Source organism: Pan paniscus, chromosome 7 (assembly GCF_029289425.2).
Source record: "Pan paniscus chromosome 7, NHGRI_mPanPan1-v2.0_pri, whole genome shotgun sequence".
NCBI lineage: Eukaryota > Metazoa > Chordata > Mammalia > Primates > Hominidae > Pan > Pan paniscus.
The window spans coordinates 140,829,497-140,848,312 of record NC_073256.2 but is presented as its reverse complement, the minus strand read 5'-3'; the positions used below and the strand labels follow the sequence as shown (position 1 = coordinate 140,848,312).

The window sequence follows — 18,816 nt, the reverse complement described above, 5'->3', positions numbered from 1 at the left end:
GGTGGGCGGAGCCCGGGACGAGGAGGACAGCGCGCTTCCGGGTAGGCGGAGCCCGGCTGGTGGGTGGGGCCCGGGATGGGGCGGGACTGGAGGACCGGGCTCTGGTGGGCGGAGTCAGGGGCGGGGACCCGGTGAGCTTTGGGAGAAGAGGGGTCTCTGGCGGCGGCTTGGGGAGGAGCTAGGTTTGGGCTCGGAGTTGGGCCCTGAATGGCGCTTCGCTGTGAATCTCCCCGGGGAGGCTCTTCCAACCAGGGGCTGAGCTTCTGCGCTGTGGAGAAGCCAGGTGAGACACTGAAATAACAGAGGTTTGGGTGTGAAAATCCACGCTTCTGCACTCAGCCTGGAGTCTGCGGGAGCCCAGAGAAGAGGAGGGGAGTGGAGGTTAATTCCAATATGACCGCATCGAGGACGCTTTCCGAAAGGGATAGCACCCCAAATCTCACTCTATTGTAACTTAATCTTTTAAATTGGAAGGCCTGTAGCTATTGGCTCGAAAAGATATATTAATTCCCTGATACAGTAAATGTGAAAAAAAAAAGTTTAAAGAGTCCATATGGTATCCTTTTTGTGTTAATCATATATTTTGTTCAATTACTGGCAGTCTGGAAGAAAAGACACCATACTGTTAAAATAGTGTTTAGGGCCGGGTGCGGTGGCTCACGCCTGTAATCCCAGCACTTTGGGAGACCGAGGCGGGTGGATCACGAGGTCAGGGGTTCGAGACCAGCCTGGCCAACATGGTGAAACTCCGTCTCTACTAAAAATACAAAAATTAGTTGGGCGTGGAGGCGCGCGCCTGTAATCCCAGATACTCGGGAGGCTGAGGCAAGAGAATCACCTGAACCCGGGAGGCGGAGGTTGCAGTGAGCCGAGATGGTGCCATTGCACTCCAGCCTGGGCAACAGGGTGAGACTCCGTCTCAAAAAAAAAAAAAGTGTTTATCTCTGGTGAATGAATGATATTAATATCAGGGACTTTCAGTTTCAAGGACTTTACAGTCTTCTGAATTGTTTATATTTGCAATGAGCATAGCTAGCTAATCAGGGTACTTCCCATTATAAAAACTGAGATGTTTACATTGATTTTAGCCATCCACAGTTGGATTCTCCAATCTCTTCAGTCTCAAAGCTGATAAATCCTAAAGACTTGGAGCACAGTTCCTGTGTCAATTACCAATTTTATTGCCTCTCAGCTCCTAATACAAACTTCCACATAGCCTCTATGCTATATAACAACTCTGGTAAACATTTCTCCTTTAAAGTGAGTGGGAAACCCTATAAGCTAGAAGGGATTGGGGCCCTATCTTTAGCCTCCTCAAACAAAACAATTATCAGCCAATAATTTTGTATCCAGCGAAACTAAGCATCATATATTAAGGAAAGATACAGTCTTTTTCAGACAAATGGTGAGAGAATTTGCCACTACCAAGCCACCACTACAGGAACTGCTAAAAGGAGTTCTAAATCTTGAAACAAATCCTGGAAACACATCAAAACAGAACCTCGTTAAAGCATAAATCACACAGGACCTATAAAACAAAAATACAATTTAAAAAACAACAACAAAAAAACAAGGTACACAGGCAACAAAGCACGATGAATGGAATGGTACCTCACAAGTCAATCCTAACATTGAATGTAAATGGTCTAAATGCTCCATTTAAAGTGAGTGGGACAGGTGTAGTGGTGAGAACATCCTTGTGGAGTCTGCCCCAGCCCCAGACTCAGAACATGGTCCCTTCCTAACCTTGCAGGTTTAGCCTGGCAATAACCTTTCTTCAGCCTCTTGACACAAAAACCAGGGTCCTCCCTAACCCTACCTTCTATACGGTAAGGTACTGAATAGAGTTTCCTTATGTGTTATCGTTATGCCTTTACCATAGTTAATAATAATTTTTTGGCGGGGGACAGGGTCTCCCTCTGTCACCCAGGCTGGAGTGCAGTGGTGCAATCATAGCTCACTGCAGCCTCAAACTCCTGGGCTCAAGTGATCCTCCAGCCTCAGCCTCCTGAGTAGCTGAGACTGCAGGCACGCGCCACCATGCGCAGCTAACATAATTAATAGTTCTTTACATTTAACTTCCCTTGCTTGACCTACTGTGTAGTTTCTTATCCTGATTGGGCACAAACTACTTACTATAGGACTTTGAAGCCAGGCTGGGTAGGTTCTACAACTTGCCAGTTGGGTCACCTTGGGCAAAGTTACTTCACTCTTCTGTGTCTCACTTTCCTCATCTGTAAAATGAAGTTAATGATAATGCTACTACCTCATAGGGTCATTATGAGGATTAGTTGAGTTTATGTATATAAAGTACTTAGAATAGTTGTTAGCATATAATATAAATGTTAGCAACTATGATTTTTTGTTTAAAAAAATCTGATTTCATTATTTCCCACATACCCTATATATTTTTTTTTTTTTCAGATAAGAGTCTCACTCTGTTGCCCAGGCTGGAGTGCTGTGGTGCAATCTTGACTCACTGCAACCTCTGCCCCCACCACCCCAGCTAAATTTGTGTATTTTTTTGTGGAGGTGGGGTTTCACCATGTTGACCAGGCTGGTCTCAAATTCCTGACCTCAAGTGATCCGCCCGCCTCGGCCACCCTCCCCGCCGCCATACTCTTGTCACTGAGTGTCTTATTCTTCCTTTGATACCCCAAGCCTTTGCACAAGATGTATGTACACTCTGTCTGATGCACTCTTTCACATGCCTTATTTGCAGCTTTTCCCAGGAAGAGTTTATTGTTGGCTTCCATCTTCCTGGAGCTTTTTTTCCTGTTTTGTCACAACTTTTATTCATATGTCTTGAAAAGCAGTAGCATGCTCAGCAACTCAATCTGTGTCTACCTCTGCCATGAGCTCTTCCAGGGCATGGGTCTTGCCCTGAGAGGTAGAACAGTATAAATAGTGCTGTAGTCAGAAACACACTCAAATCTTATCTTGGCTACTTACTACCCTGAGTGACCTTGGATAACACTAGATTTCTGAGCATCAGTTTCTTTGCAAAATGAGGATAATAATAGTAGAGTGCTTATCTAATGGGTGCTGCAGTGAAAATTAAATAAACTAATCTCTGCAAAACACTTAGCATAGTGCCTGGCAGAACATAGGTACTGTCAAAAATAAACATAGCCGTTGAACATCAGTCAAAGCGATGAAAACAGATTTTATTCAGCAACTATTGACAGTAGAGGAAAGAGCTGAGCTCCATTCCAATTGTGCAGAGGTAATTTGGCCATTTGGAAAGGAGAATGAGGAAGCAGGGAGGAGTTGGGGGGCGGGGGGGGGGCGCTCATTAGAGCCAGGGAAGTGAAAATTACAAAGGGTTGGTCAGTGTAAATACCATTAGGCCAGCCGTGTCTGCTAGCTGGCAGTTATCTAAGTTAGGATTCTATCCTCCCACAGAGACTGGGAGTCAGAGGCCCTATCCTTCCTGATGATTACATTTCAAAGGAATGGCTCTCTAAGTCCTTGAGAAGGACTTCTGAGTTGTAAGTAATACATATTTACAATTCTAAGCCCTTTTAGTAAATGCTCTAAGAAAAGGAGGTCAGGGGCCTATCATCAGGTACTGGCAACGACAAATAGTAAATTTTCCTGGGAGCTTTGAGCTTTCTTAAGCAGGCATTTTAATGGGGGGTTTGGGGGAGAAGGCTGACATAGCCTTATACTGCTAGAAGCCATGCTAGAGTTTGGTCAAGTCTGTTCGTGCAGGGATTTGGAACCAAGTTGTGCTGAGAGTTCTGCAGTTCACTACGTAATAAACAACTACATAGGCCGGGTGTAGTGGCTCACCCCTGTAATCCTAGAACTTTGGGAGACCAAGGCGGGAGGATCGCTTGGGGTCAGTTTGAGACCAACCTAGGCAACACAGCAAGACCCTGTCTCTACAAAAAAAATTTTTTTTTAATTAGCCAGGCATGGTGGTGTCTGTAGTCCTAGGTACCCAGGAGGCTGAAGCAAAAGAATTGCTTGAGCCCAGAAGTTTGAGGCTGCAGTGAACTATGATTACGCCACTGCACTCCAGCCTGGGCAACAGAGTGAGACCCTCATCTCTTAAAAAATAAATAAAATAACTTTAAAAAACTACATAATTTTGCAGTTATGATTATTATCACATAGCTCTGAGCAGGGTGTAAGCATTGTAGTTGGCATAAATCCTTGTTGAATTGATATTTTTATTAATTAAAATACAGGTGACATTGCTGTAACAAAGAAATCCAAAAATATTAGTGACTTAAATGAGATACAAATGCATCTCTCATTCCACAGCCTGAGCATATACATTCTAGAGCTGATATAGTGTCTCTGCAATATCTGTTACCCAGGCTCCTGATGTCTTATTGGGGGCCATATCTAGAGTGATGCCCTAGTTCGCATGGCTGAAGATGGCTTGTCACCCTACCTGCTGATTGCATTCTGACTGGTAAGACCAGGGAAAAGGAGTAGTGGGAGGTTCAAGGACAAAATCTGCAGGTTATGCACATCACTCTGCTCACATTCCACTGACCAAAAGATGCTCACAGGATCACATCCAGGTGTAAAGGAGATAGGAAACATACAGTTTATTCTGAGCAGTGCAGGTATTATTTGAGTGTCTCAAGCAAGAAGGGGAGAATGCATACTGAGAGATAGCCAGCAGTTTCTAATCTGCCATATTGTGCTTTTTTTTTTCTGTTTCTAAACTTTCAGGAATTACTTTTTATTTGTTTATTTATTTATTTATTTTTGCAGTTGCAAGATTTAATAGATTGAAATAGAGTGAAAACAGAGCTCCCATACAGAGGGAGGGGACCCAAATGGGGTTGCCGTTGCCAGCTCAAATGCCTGGGTTTATATCCCGATCCTTGTCCCTCCCGCTGTGCTCTCAGGCAATAGATTGGCTATTTCTTTACCTCCTGTTTTTTCCTAATTAGCATTTTAGTGAGCTCTCTGATTGGCTGGGTTTGAGCTAAGTTGCAAGCCCCGTGTTTAAAGGTGGATGCGGTCACCTTCCCAGCTAGGCTTACGGATTCTTAGTCGGCCTAGGAAATCCAGCTAGTCCTGTCTCTCAGTCCGCCCTCTCAACAGGAAAACCCAAGTGCTGTTGGGGAGGTTCGCCGACGACTGCTCTAACTGCTTCTTGCTGAATTGGGGCGTAGTAGGGGTTGTGCAGTTGAAATTTCCTGGGGAGGGGTGCCTTCGATGTCATTAACATCGGAGCATGGGCTAGCAGGCCGGTCCAGGGGTCCGCGGTAGATCTTAGTCATAGACTGCATCTGGGGCTGCATTTGAAGAATGATTTGTAGTTTTGCAGCTTTGATTCTGGAAGAGACAAACGCTTTGGAGGTCCCTTCAGGGTCTCCAAAATGTTACCAGGGGTCCTTGTTCACAAAGTTTCCAAGATGGTGGCGAGCCGCTTCCAAGATGGTGGCAAGCCTCCTGTTCTCTGACCTGGGGTTCTTGGCCTCACGGATTCCAAGGAATGGAATCTTGGGCCATGCGGTGAGTGTTATAGCTCCATTAGAAGCCGTGGGTCACAGAAGAGAACCGTGGAACCCAGTGACTAGTGTTCAGCTCGATTAGGATGAACCCGGGCACTTAGCCATGCAGGAACAATGGCAAGCCTTTAGCCCGATCCAGAGCGGCAATGGGCGCCTCGCTGGATCAGGAGCACAGCGGACACCCTGCCGGATCCGGAGGGATAGAAGTCAGCGGCGGGTCTGCCACGGCAGCAAACAGCAGTGGTGGACGGCGAGCGAAAGCTCAGCTTGAGCCGTAACAAACATGGTCCAGAAGAGTGCAGTAGCAAGATTTAATAGAGTGAAATAGAGTGAAAACAGAGCTCCCATGCAAAGGGAGGGGACCCAAAGGGGGTTGCCCAGGAATTACTTTTTAGATTGAGAAAAATAGATCATAAAAAACATATAGGCTGGGCATGGTGGCTCACACCTGTAATCCCAGCACTTTGGGAGGCCAAGGCGGGTGGATCACTTGACGTCAGGAGTGTGAGACCAGCCTGACCAACATGGAGAAACCCCTGTCTCTACTAAAAATACAAAATTAGCCGGGTGTGATGGCGCATGCCCGTAATCCCAGCTACTCGGGAGGCTGAGGCAGGAGAATCGCTTGAACCTGGGAGGTGGAGGTTGCCGTGAGCTGAGAGTACACCATTGCACTCCAGCCTGGGCAACAAGAGCAAAATTCTGCTAATAAATAAATAAATAAATAATATGATCCTACAATAGAAACTATAAAAACGGATATGGTTTCAGAAGAGTAGGAGATGGTTAGAACCAGATTCTGACCTACAAACTCCAATGATCTGGTTAAGGAAGAAATACGAAATGCTACTCAAAGAAACCTGTGTCCAGTGAAATTAAGATATTAATGGGCAGGTGTTTAGAAGAGAGATAAATAACAGAGGAAATTATAAGAAAGGCCACAGACATGTAAAAGGAGATCCAGGGAATCCACAGCACACAGTATATTGAGCTTTAATAACAAAAGGTTTTTTTTAAAACTTTTTTTATTGGAAGGATGTGCTTTTAATGCTTTTTTTTTTTTTTTTTTCCGAGATGGAGTCTCACTCTTGTCACACCCAGACTGGAGTCTAGTGGTGCAATCTCGGCTCACTGCAACCTCCACCTCCCAGGTTCAAGCAGTTCTCCTGCCTCAGCCTCCCGAGTAGCTGGGACTACAGGTGTGTGCCACGACACCCGGCTAATTTTTGTATTTTTAGTACAAAACTAAACCAACCCCAGGTGATCCACCTGCCTCAGCCTCCCAAAGTGCTGGGATTACAGACGCGAGCCCCTGTGCCCGGCCAAGGATTATTATTTAAAAACAAAAACTAGAATGGGTGTAGTAGCTCAAGCTTGTAATCCCAGCACTTTGGGAGACTGAGGCAGAAGGATCACCTGAGCCCAGGCGATCAAAGCTGTAGTGAGGTATGATTCAGCCACCGCACTCCAGCCTGTGTGACAGAGTGAGACCCTGTCTCAAAAGAAAAACAAATTGGCAAAACAAAACCAAAACCCTGACATTCCCACTGTTATTCTAATTTGCATTTATCTGATTTGCATTATGCTATTTTCTCAAGTTAAAGCGATCATTTCAATACAAAGCAATTTGTGCTATGGCAGCAATGTACTATGTGAACTCAGAGGGTAGAGTCCTTATCACTGGGGGTGGGAAGTTGGCTGGGTTGAAACACAATATGAGACCCATCTGAATTATATTGGGGTGGGAAGCAGGTCCATACTTGTGGTATTAGACTCACTGCTGTGTACCATACCTTACATGGGAAAACTGAGAAATTAAACTATGTATGTTCGGGAGAGGTCAATAGAGAGGTAAGGCCTGAAAACCACATTATAAGAATATATCAGCCGGGGCCGTGGCTCATACCTGTAACCCCAGCACTTCGAGGGGCAGAGGCGAGTGGATCACCTGAGGTCAGGAGTTAGATGAGTCTGGCCAACACAGCAAAACCCCGTCTCTACTAAAAATACAACAATTAGCCAGGCGTGGTGGCACGCGCCTGTAGTCCCAGCTACTGAGGAGGCTGAGCCACGAGAATCGCTTGAACTTGGGAGGCGGAGGTTGCAGTGAGCTGAGATGGCGCCACTGCACTACAGCCTGGGTGATAGAGCGAGACTCCGTCTCAAAAAAAAAAAAAAAGAATATATCTTCCAGGCCGGGCGCGGTGGCTCACGCCTGTAATCCCAGCACTTTGGGAGGCCGAGGCGGGTGGATCACCTGAGGTCAGGAGTTTGAGACCAGCCTGGCCAACATGGTGAAACCCTGTCTCTACTAAAAATACAAAAAGTAGCTGGGCATGGTGGCAGGCGCCTGTAATCTCAGCTACTTGGGAGGCTGAGGCAGGAGAATAGCTTGAACCCCAGAGGCAGAGGGTTCAGTGAGCCGAGAACGTGCCATTGCACTCCAGCCTGGGCGACAAGAGTGAAACTCTGCCTCAAAAAGGAAAGGAAAGGGAGGGGAGGGGACGGGAGGGGAGACCACCATTAATGCCACGGCTCTGTATCCTTTGCTCTGCCACCATGAATAATCTCTGCCCCGCATCTTTGGGTCATTCCTCCCAGAGGAAATAAATGCCTCAGATAGGAGCAGCCCATTGGCTGGTCCAAGGTCACATGCCTGAATCCTTATTGCCAGGTTTCCAGGGAAATGAAGTGTATTTCCCTGTAGGATTTCCACAGAAGGAGGCTGGGCCCTGCCTAAACCAAACCCACCCAAAGAGAAAAATCTCCCAGACAGAAGGGGAATCTGGGATATAGTTAAAACATGGAATAGAATAGCTAATATATGGCAAATGTCAAAATGTCTCCCCACCTCCATTCAATTAATTTTTTTTCTTCTTTTGTGGGAAATCAATAAGATTTGGTATACAATTTAAGTAAGCTCACATTTGCAACATTCCTGAAAGAAATCCCAGTCCAAATTAATGTTTACTTTCTAATTTTGCTACCAAAGAACAGAAAGGGACCCACCTATGACCTCATCCCAAATGAGGTAGTGGAATCATGATTAGCTCTTACCTGAGCCTCGTTTCTGTAGCACATGAAGTAAGAACACTTGAGTCTTTCTGAAGCAATCAGGGGTTACCAACAAGAACCTCCGTTTCTTTTTTTTTTTTTTGAGACGGAGTCTCACTCCGTCACCTAAGCTGGAGTGCAGTGACGCAATCTTGGCTCACTGCAACCTCCGCCTCCTAGGTTCAAGCAATTCTTCTGCCTCAGCCTCCCGAGTAGCTGGGATTACAGTCGTGTGCCACCACACCCAGCTAATTTTTGTATTTTTAGTAGAGATGGAGTTTTGCCATGTTGGCCAGGTTGAACTCTTGATCTCAAGTGATCCACCTGCCTCAGCCTCCCAAAGTGCTGGGACTACAGGCGCCCGCCACCACACCCAGCTAATTTTTGTATTTTTAATAGAGATGGGGTTTTACCATGTTGGCCCAGCTGGTCTTGAACTCCTGACCTCAGATGATCCACCCGCCTCGGCCTCCCAAAGTGCTGGGACTACAGGCACCCGCCACCACACCCAGCTAATTTTTGTATTTTTAGTAGAGATGGGGTTTTACCATGTTGACCCAGCTGGTCTTGAACTCCTGACCTCAGATGATCCACCCGCCTTGGCCTCCCAAAGTGCTGGGACTACAGGCACCCGCCACCACACCCAGCTAATTTTTGTATTTTTAGTAGAGATGGGGTTTTACCATGTTGGCCCAGCTGGTCTTGAACTCCTGACCTCAGATGATCCACCTGCCTCAGCCTCCCAAAGTGCTGGGATTACAGGTGTGAGCCACCACACCCAGCCTCTACTGCCTTATTATTTTTTTTTTTTCCTAAATCAAGTCACTCCTAACTAGAATAGTTAAGATTAGAAAAGATAGAACTGGTCACCAAGAGAAGACCAATCCCAGACCAACTGTACTATATACATTTCCCAGGGGTGCTATATGTAACAAATTACCACAAACTTGGTAACCTTTAAAAACCAGGAATGTATTCTCTCACAGTTCAAGAGTCCGGAAGTCTGAAATCAAAGCGTCAGCCAGGTTGATTCTTTCTGGAGATTTGGAGGAAGAATCTGTTTCATGCTTCTCTCCTGGCTTGCAGTGGTTGCTGGCAAACCTTGGCATTTCTTGGCTTATAAACACATCACTGCAATCTCTGCCTGTCTTCACATCATTGCCTTCTCTGTGTCTGTATGCACCAATCTCTCTATGCTTTCCCTTATAAGAACACTAGTCATTGGATTTAGGGTTCACCATAAACGAGAATAATCTCATGTCGAGATTTTAATTACATCTGCAAAGATCCTATTTCCAAATCAGATCACATTCACAAGGGGAGGTTTATATCCTTTATGGGGGCACAGTTCAACTCACTAATCCAACCAAAAGCTAAAGCCAGTGTGGTAATTTTTTTTTTTTTTGAGACAGGGTCTCACTCTATCGCCCAGGCTAAAGTGCAGTGGCGAGATCTCGGCTCACTGCAGCCTCCACCTCCCAGGCTCAAGTGATCCTCCTGACTCAGTCTCCCAAGCAGCCAAGAGTACTGGCGTGCACCACAACGCCCGGCTAATTTCTGTATTTTGGGTAGAGATGGGGCTTCACCATGTTGCCCAGGCTGGTCTTGAATCTCTGGCCTCAAAGGATCCTCCTGCCTTGGCCTCCCAAAATGTTGGGAGGGCTAAAGCCACCACACCCGGCTCCAGTGTGGTAATTCCTTAATGTTTAATATTATAAAGAGAGAATAAAGGAATAGAGAAAAGCTTTTGGCTGGCCATCTGTTAGTGTTCTGGAATTTTGATTTCTTTGCTTAGTTTTTTTTTTTAATTTTATTAAAACTTTTTTTTTTTTTTTTTTTTGTGAGACAGTGTCTCGCTCTGTCCCCCAGGCTGGAGTGCAGTGGTGTGATCTTCTGGGCTCACTGCAACCTCTGCCTCCCAGTTTCAAGCAATTCTCCTGTCTCAGCCTCCCAAGTAGCTGGGATTATAGGCATGTGCCACCACACCCAACTAATTTTTGTATTTTTAGTAGAGACACAGTTTCACTATGTTGGCCAGGCTAGTCTCGAACTCCTGGTGTCAAGTGATCTGCCTGCCTCGGCCTTCCAAAGTGCTGGGATTATAGGCATAAGCCACTATGCCCAGCCTGCCTTCATGTTTTATAACCCCAAGAATAATCAATATTCTGACTTCTAACAGCAAAAGTTAGTTTTGTCTGTGTTTCTGCTTAATATAAAAGGAATTATTCAGGCTTCTTTTGCTTAATATTCTGTTTGTAAGATTTATTCATATTATTGCATCTAGTTGTTGTACATAGTTTTTGACCTAGCCATTGCACTTCTAGAAATTTATTCTACAGATACAATGTAGAAGTGATATTTGAACCTATTTATTCATAGCAGTTATGCAATAGCAAGAGAACGGAAACAAATGTTCAGCAAGAAAGATCTACTTAAATAAAATACGGTGTGTCCACAGAGTGGACTATGATGTTGCTGAACAAAGAGAGGAAGTTCTTTATGTACTCACAGGGAAAGATCACTAAGACCTAGATAAAGAAGCACAGTACAGAACAGAGTGTACAGTATGCTACATTTGTGTAAACAGGGTGAAAATTAATACCCATGCAAACACATGCTCATACTTACTTGTATAGTATAAATCAGAGGTTAGAAAACTAGCCAGGTGTGGTGGTTCATGTCTGTAATCCCAGCACTTCGGAAGGCCGAGGTGGGCAGATCATCTGAGCTCAGGAGTTGGAGACTAGCTTGGCCGATATGGTGAAACCCCATCTCTACTAAAAATACAAAGAAAAAAAAAAAAAGCCAGGCTTCATGGTGCTTGCCTGTAATCCCAGCTACTCGGGAGGCTGAGGCAGAAGAATCACTTGAGCCTGGGAAGCAGAGGTTGCAGTGAGCTGAGGTCGCACCATTGCACTCCAGCCTGGGCAACAAGAGCAAAACTGCGTCTCAAAAAAAAGAAAGAAAGAAAAAGAAAAAGAAAACTATGACCTCCTTGGGACAAATACAGCCTGAGATCTGTTTTTGTAAATAAAGTGTTATTGAAACACAATCATGCCCATTTGTGTCTATATTGTATGTGGCCACTTTTTCACTACTATGGGATTGAGTAATTGCTACAAATATCATACCATCCACAAAACCTAGAATATTTACTCTCTGGCCATTTACAGAAAAAGTTTGCCAGCCCCTAGGGTAGTGGGTTAAATAGTGGCTCCAAAAAGATATTCAAGTCCCAACCCCCCCTCTTATGTGTGAATGTGATCTGATTTGGAAACAGGGTCTTTGCAGATATAACTAAGATCTCAAAATGAGATCATTCTGGATTCAGGGTGTGCTCTAAATAGTTCAATGACTGACGTCCTTATAAGAGAAAGGGGGGGCTGGGCACGGTTGCTCACGCCTGTAATCCCAGCACTTTGGGAGGCCGAGGTGGGTGGATCATGAGGTCAGGAGTTCAAGACCAGCCTGGCCAAAAATACAAAAATTAGCCAGGCGTGGTGGCGGGCGCCTGTAATCCCAGCTACTCTGGAGGCTAAGGCAGGAGAATCACTTGAACCCGGGAGGCAGAGGTTGCAGTGAGCCAAGATCGCGCCACTGCACTCCAGCCTGGGCGACAGAGCGAGACTTCATCTCAAAAGAAAAAAAAAAAAAAGAGAGAGAAAGTGGGGAGAGACTTGAGTACAAGCACAAAAAGACAGGAAAGAAGGACATATGATGTGAAAGCAGAGTGTGGACTTACACTCCTACAAGCCAAGAAACTCCGAAGGTTGTCAGCAGACACCAGCAGCTGGGAGACAGGCATGGAATAGATTCTCACTCAGAGCCCCCAGAAGGAAGCAACATGGCCAACACCTTGATTTTGGATTTCTTGCCTCCTTAACCATCAGAGAATAAATTTCTGTTGTTTTAAGCCACCAAGTTTTTGGTAAGTTGTTGCAGCAGCCTCAGGAAATGAACATACCTGATATAGATGATCTCTGGAAGGATACCCAAGAAATGAATAACTTTGGTTGCTGATGGGAAGGGTGACAAGATGGCTAGCAAACGGGCATATGAAGGAGACTTTTAATCCATATGCTCCTTTGTAACTTAAAATTTAACCATATGAATATACTACATCTTGAAAAACAAATACAATGTAAGTAGAAAAGTTAATAACTCCTAATTGGTTTAGCCCAGAGAAGAGAGTTACCTCTGATTGTAGCAGGTGTCTAAAATAATCACTGTAAAGCATGTTGCCTTTTTAGTCTGCTCAGCTCTGACCAGCTAAAATAGCCTCCGCTCCTGCTGGTGTGGCTTCCTGTGGATGGCCTCACAAGGTCACTTTATGTCAACAGCACACCTAGACAAAGTCCTTCTGCTGAAGGCAGACAGGATCTTCTGTAGGCTGTGATCTGAAATAGATCCCCCATCTATGTCCATTTCGCATCTGCTCACTGCCACTAGTCCAGGCCACCATCTTCTCTCACCAGGACAGTGCAGTAACCTCCTAGTTTTTCATTCTACATCTGTTCTTGCTACTTCCAATCATTCTCACCAAAGAGCCAATCATGTGACTTCTTTCCTTTGCTGTCCTTTCACAGCTGCTCTTTGCAAATGGATCAAAACCAAACTCCCATCCTGGCGTGGTGGTGCATGCCTGTAGTCCCAGCTACTCAGGAGGCTGAGGTGGGAGGATTGGTTGAATCCAGGAGTTCAAGGTTGTAGCAAGCTGTGATTGCGCCTGTGAATAGCCACTGCACTGCAGCCTGGGCAACATAGGGAGACCCTGTCTCTAAAATAAATCAATAAATGTTTAAAAAAAAAAAAACCCTCCTGGCTGGGCGCAGTGGCTCACGCCTGTAATCCCACCACTTTGGGAGGCCTAAGTGGGCGTATCACCTGAGCTCAGGAATTCGAGACCAGCCTGGGCAACATGGCAAAACCCCGTCTCCACGAAAAATACAAAAAATTAGCTGGGAGCAGAGGTGTGCCCCTATAGTCCCAGCTACTTCCAGCTACTTGGAGGTTGAGGTGGGAGAATCTCTTGAGCCTGGGAGATGGAGGTTGCAGTGAGCTAAAATCCCACCACTGCACTCCAGCCTGGGTGACAGAGTGAGACCCTTTCTCAAAACAACAACAAAACCCCTCTCTATCGTGCTCTTGAAGCGCGCCATCTTGCCCATGCATACCCTTCTATTCTCAGTAGCTACTTCTCTAGCAATCAACTCTTTCCTCGCCACATTCCAGAACAGCGCGACACAAATCACTCTGTGGATAAGAATCACCAGGAGACTTCCTGAAAGAAATCCAAGTTTCCAGGCCTTATCTCAGACCCATGAAATCAGGATCTTTAGAGGAGGCACCTGAAGCTGTGTGTAGTGTGTTGATTTTTATTTTTATTATTATTATTATTTTTGGCGTTGAGACCTGCTTGATTTATTCTGATTATTTAATACACAATGACGCAACTGTGATCCCAAAGTGTGCAAAGTTAAAGCCTTCAACTGCAGCTGAGGAGAGGGCAGGAATGGTACACCTGGGGACGGTGGTGAGTCAGGAATGAGGGGCAGGCAGCCATGACCAGAGCAGCCTTCTCCCCAGGGCCAGGGACAGGGGAGTGGCCTGAGGAGCAGGACCCAAGGGTAGCCCAGGGCCGAGGAAGGGGGCAGAGACCTCCCCTTAGCCTAGGTCAGGAGCTCAGAAGTGCCACATGGCTGAGGGGGCAGCAGGCCAGAGGCAGGGCCAGGAGAGCACCATTTCCTGGGGGGCTGGGGGCAGGGAAGTGCCCTACAGGAGAAGCCAGGAGGGGCTGCCTGCCCCTGGGGTGGGGGCCAGGCTGCAGCAGGCTGCAGCAAGACCTGAAGCAGGCGTAGGGCCTGAGAGCCCGGCTGGCTGGGCTCTGGGGGCCTCCCAGGGCAGCCTGGCCCAGGGAGCAGTCCTGACTCTGCAGGGGATGCCCCCCGAGGGGTCACAGACCCCTCACAACTTCGCCTCCTCTCTCCCTGGAAAGGAGCTGGGGAACCCGTAGTGCAAATCTGTGGACTACTCAGTGATGGAGGGAGGCTATGCCCGAAGGTGGACACTTGGGGGTGCCCCCTCCACCACCTCGGCCTCCACTGCTGTCAGTACAGCCGCTTCTCCTAAGAGTGCAGGCCATGGACGCCACCCTCAATCTGGGCCAACATGGTACGCTTCTCAAACTTGAGCTCTCCTGAGTACATCATGGACCAAAGGACAGACAGGCTGCGGGCCCTGATATCCTGGCAGCCATGCTGGATGCCCACTATGAGGTAGGGCACGAACTTCTGAATGGACCCTTTGTCCTGGATGGAGCCCGAGACACCCTGTGTGATCTTCACCTTATCCCCCTCACTGAAGTATCGTTCCTGGCTGCTGCTGCTCTTCTCTATGGCATCCAGCAAGCCTGTGCCCCAGTATTTCTTGAGCCGCACCCCATCTGAGAACTATTCGCTGGGGGCCTCCGAGGTGGCAGCCAGCAGCGAGCCCATCATCACTATGGAGGCACCAAGGGCCAGCACCTTGACGTGCCCCACAGTCAGGATGCCACCATCGGCTATGATGGGCACACTAAAGTGCTGGGCATACTCAGCCACCTTGTACACACAGTGTCCTGGGGGCAACCACATGCCATCACTTCCGGGGTGATGCAGAGGGAGCCGCAGCGTATGCCCACACACAGCCCGTCCACACCAGCGTCAGTCAGGTTCTTGGCCTGGGCTGCTGTCACCACGTTCCCCCCAATCACCTGGAGGTGGGAGTACTTCTGTTTGATGTAATACACCATGGCAGTTGATACAGCAAGTTCCCTTCGGACAAGTCCAAGACTATGACGTTGACACCCGCCTGGGTGAGCAGATCCAGGTGGTATTTGTCATCCTCACAGGTGCCCACAGCTGCCCCACACAGCAGCTGCTCATGGGAATCCTTGGAGGCCACAGGGTAGTCTCGGTTCTTCAGGTCGGTGAGGGCAATGATGGCCACCAGCTCATCGTCATCATTGACGATAGGCAGCTTCACTTTCTTGCTTTGCTGCAGGATCTCATTTGCCTCTTTCAACATCACTCCTGCTGGAGCCACCACCAGCTCAATCCTTGGCATCATCACCTCACTGAGGAGGGTGGTGTGGTCCTTCTCAGCAAGAAAGTCGATGTCTCAGGAAGTGACGATGCCCACCGGCTTGCTGCCCATGGTGCCTGTCTCAGTGATGGGGATACCAGAGAAGCCATGCCGCATTGTGGCCTCCAGCACATCACCCACAGGGTGCGAGGGGCTCAGCACCATGGGGTCCGTGATGAAGCCATGTTCAAACTTCTTGACCTTCCGCACCTCCTTGGCCTGGAACTCTGGGGTGCAGTTGTGGTGAATGAAACCAATACCTCCCACCAGAGCCATCGTGATGGCCATGTTGCCCTCTGTCACAGTGTCCATGGAGGAAGAGATCAGCGGCGTCTTCAGCGTGATGTTCCAGGTAAGGGTTGAGGTCAGGTCCGCCTCATCAGCTATGAAGTCTATAAATCCTGGGAGAATCAGGAACTCGTTGTAGGTGAGGCTGTCGGCTCTGGCGAAGAGCTGCTGCGTGGTGAGCCCGTCCTCGGGCACGCAGCCGGTGCCCCGGCTCATCAGGTAGTCCGTCAGGCTGCCAGAGACCCGGCGACCCAACATAAACACCCGCTCGGCCGCCAGCCTGCCAGGGCAGGCTATTTTTTTGAGACTGGGTCTCACTATGTTCCCCCGAATGGTTTGGAACTGCTGGGCTCAAGCGATCCTCCCACCTCAGCCTCCCAAGTAGCTGGTACTACAGGCCCGCACCACCACACCTGGCTTTGTGTAGTGTGTTTAATAAGCTCCCTGGGGAATTCTATCTTTGCAGTTCTGGAAGCATTTTCAACTATTTTGGACTCCCTACCTCAGGGCCTTTGCACTTGTTCTTCCCATTCCCTGGAAAACCCTGCCAATTTTTTTATCGGCTGATTCCTTCTCATATTTTACGTGTCATCTAAAATGTCGCCTCCTCAGACTGATCTTTCTTTTTTATTTATTTATTTTTGGCTGGAGTCCCACTCTGTCGCCAAGGCTGGAGTGCAGTGGCATGATCTTGGCTCACTGCAACCTCTGCCTCACGGGTTCAAGCAGTTCTCCTGCCTCAGCCTCCCAAGTAGCTGGGATTACAAGTGTGTGCCACCACACCTGGCTAATTTTTGTATTTCTAGTAGAGACAAGGTTTTGCCATGTTGGCCAGGCTAGTCTCGAACTCCTGACCTCAAGCAATCTGCCTGCCTCGCCCTCCCAAAGTGCTGGGATTACAGGTGTGACACATGACTGGCCTCAGACCTTTCTTTCTTTCCTTCTTTTTTTGAGATGGAGTTTCCCTCTTGTTGCCCAATGGCATAATCTCGGCTCACCGTAACCTCTGCCTCCCAGGTTCAAGAAATTCTTCTGCCTCAGCCTCCTGAGTAGCTGGGATTACAGGCGCCCGCCACCATGCCCGGCTAATTTTGTATTTTTGGTAGAGATGGGGTTTCTCCATGTTGGTCAGGCTGGTCTAGAACTCCCGACCTCAGGTGATACCCACCTCGGCCTCCCAAAGTGCTAGGATTACAGGTGTGAGCCGCCCCGCCTGGCCTCAGATTGACCTTTCAAGTCCACTGTATGTTTCCCTCCTCTTCCTTCAACCACTCTGTATCACATGACCCTGTTTCATTTTCTTTATACCACTTGCTATAATGAAGTTACCTTGTTTATTTACTTCCTTGTTTATCCACTGAGTACCTCTTAGAATGTAAGCTCCATGAACCTAGGGTTCCTGGTTCACTGCTTTACTCCCTGCACCTCTAACTATGCTTAGAATAAGATGGGGGCTCAATTAAAATTTCCTGAATAAACAAATCAAATGAGATGGTATATACAGTATATAGTCGTGTGTTTTGTTTTTTTTTTTGAGACGGAGTCTCGCTGTGTCGCCAGGTTGGAGTGCAGTGGCGCCATCTCGGCTCACTGCAACCTCTGCCTCCCAGGTTCAAGCAATCCTCCTGCCTCAGCCTCCTGAGTAGCTGGGGCTACAGGCGTGCACCACCACGCCCAGCTAATTTTTTGTATTTTCAGTAGAGACGGGGTTTCACCATGTTGACCAAGATGGTCTCAATCTCTTGACCTCGTGATCTGCCCGCCTCGGCCTCCCAAAGTGGGGGAATTACAGGCGTGAGCCACCGTGCCCAGCCATATATAGTATTTTAAAACCAAGTAATAGTAAACTCTGCTACTTTTTAAATTTTTTAAACTGTGCTACTTTAAATATTGTTCCTTTCTTTTTCACTTATGTTGGTTAAACAATTATTTTAAAGTTTTTTTCTATTGTAAAAGTGAAGCATATTCATGCAAGAAAAATCAGAAAAATTGTTTGGGCGTGGTGGCTCACACCTGTAATCCCAGGCTTTGGGAGGCTGTGGTGGGAGGATTGCTTGAGGCCAGGAGTTTGAGACCAGCCTGGGCAACAGAGTGAGACCCCGTCTCTAAAAACAAATTAGCCAGGTGTGATGGCACACACCTGTGGTCCCAGCTACTAGGGAGGCTGAGGTGGAAGGATTGCTTGAGCCCTGGAGGTCAAAGCTGTAGTGAACCGTGGCTGCGCCACTGCACTCCAGCCTGGGTGACAGAACAATAATCTGTCTTCCTGGGTACGGTAGCTCACGCCTGTAATCCTAGAACTTTGGGAGGCCAAGGCAGGTGGATCACCTGAGGTCAGTAGTTCGAGACCAGCCTGGCCAGCATGGTAAGACCCCGTCTCTACTAAAAATACAAAAATTAGCTGGGCATGGTGGTGCACGCCTGTAATACCAGCTACTCTGGAGGCTGAGGCAGGACAATCGCTTGAACCCGGGAGGCAGAGGTTGCAGTTAGCTGAGATCATGCCACTGCACTCCAGCCTGGACAACAGAGCAAGATTCTGTCTCAAAAAAAAAAAAAAAAAGAACAAGAACCTCTCTCAAAAAAAAAGCAGGACTCCCAGTTAAATGCGAAGTTCAGATAAACAACAAATACTTTTTGTACGTCCCCAGACATTGCATTCTTCATTCAGCAGCCACGCAGATTATTTTTAAAGTCGGAATAAGTCAAACCTCTGTTCAAAACCCTGAGATGTCTTTTCATCTCAGGGTTTGGATGGGAATTTGGGGGCTATAATAAAAGCCCTCAAAAGTTTCAAACTAAGACCCAGAGTCCCGTAGGACCTGCTCCCAGTGGCTCTGTTCTCATTGGCCTCGCCACTCTCCCCTTC

At 47.4% G+C, this 18,816-nt stretch overlaps 1 protein-coding gene and 1 pseudogene across 1 annotated transcript in view; one reads left to right on the top strand and one right to left on the bottom strand.

The window, feature by feature from the left end:
• Positions 1-142: 142 nt before the first annotated feature.
• Positions 143-18,816, top strand: part of ATAD2 (ATPase family AAA domain containing 2) — a 96,753-nt gene continuing 78,079 nt past the window's right edge. The window contains exons 1-2 of the mRNA XM_055116901.2: positions 143-283; positions 4,329-4,426. The gene's annotated coding sequence lies outside the window, so the exon portion shown is untranslated. The remainder of the gene's footprint in view (positions 284-4,328; positions 4,427-18,816) is intronic.
• On the bottom strand, positions 7,211-17,647 carry LOC129398643 (inosine-5'-monophosphate dehydrogenase 1-like; annotated as a pseudogene).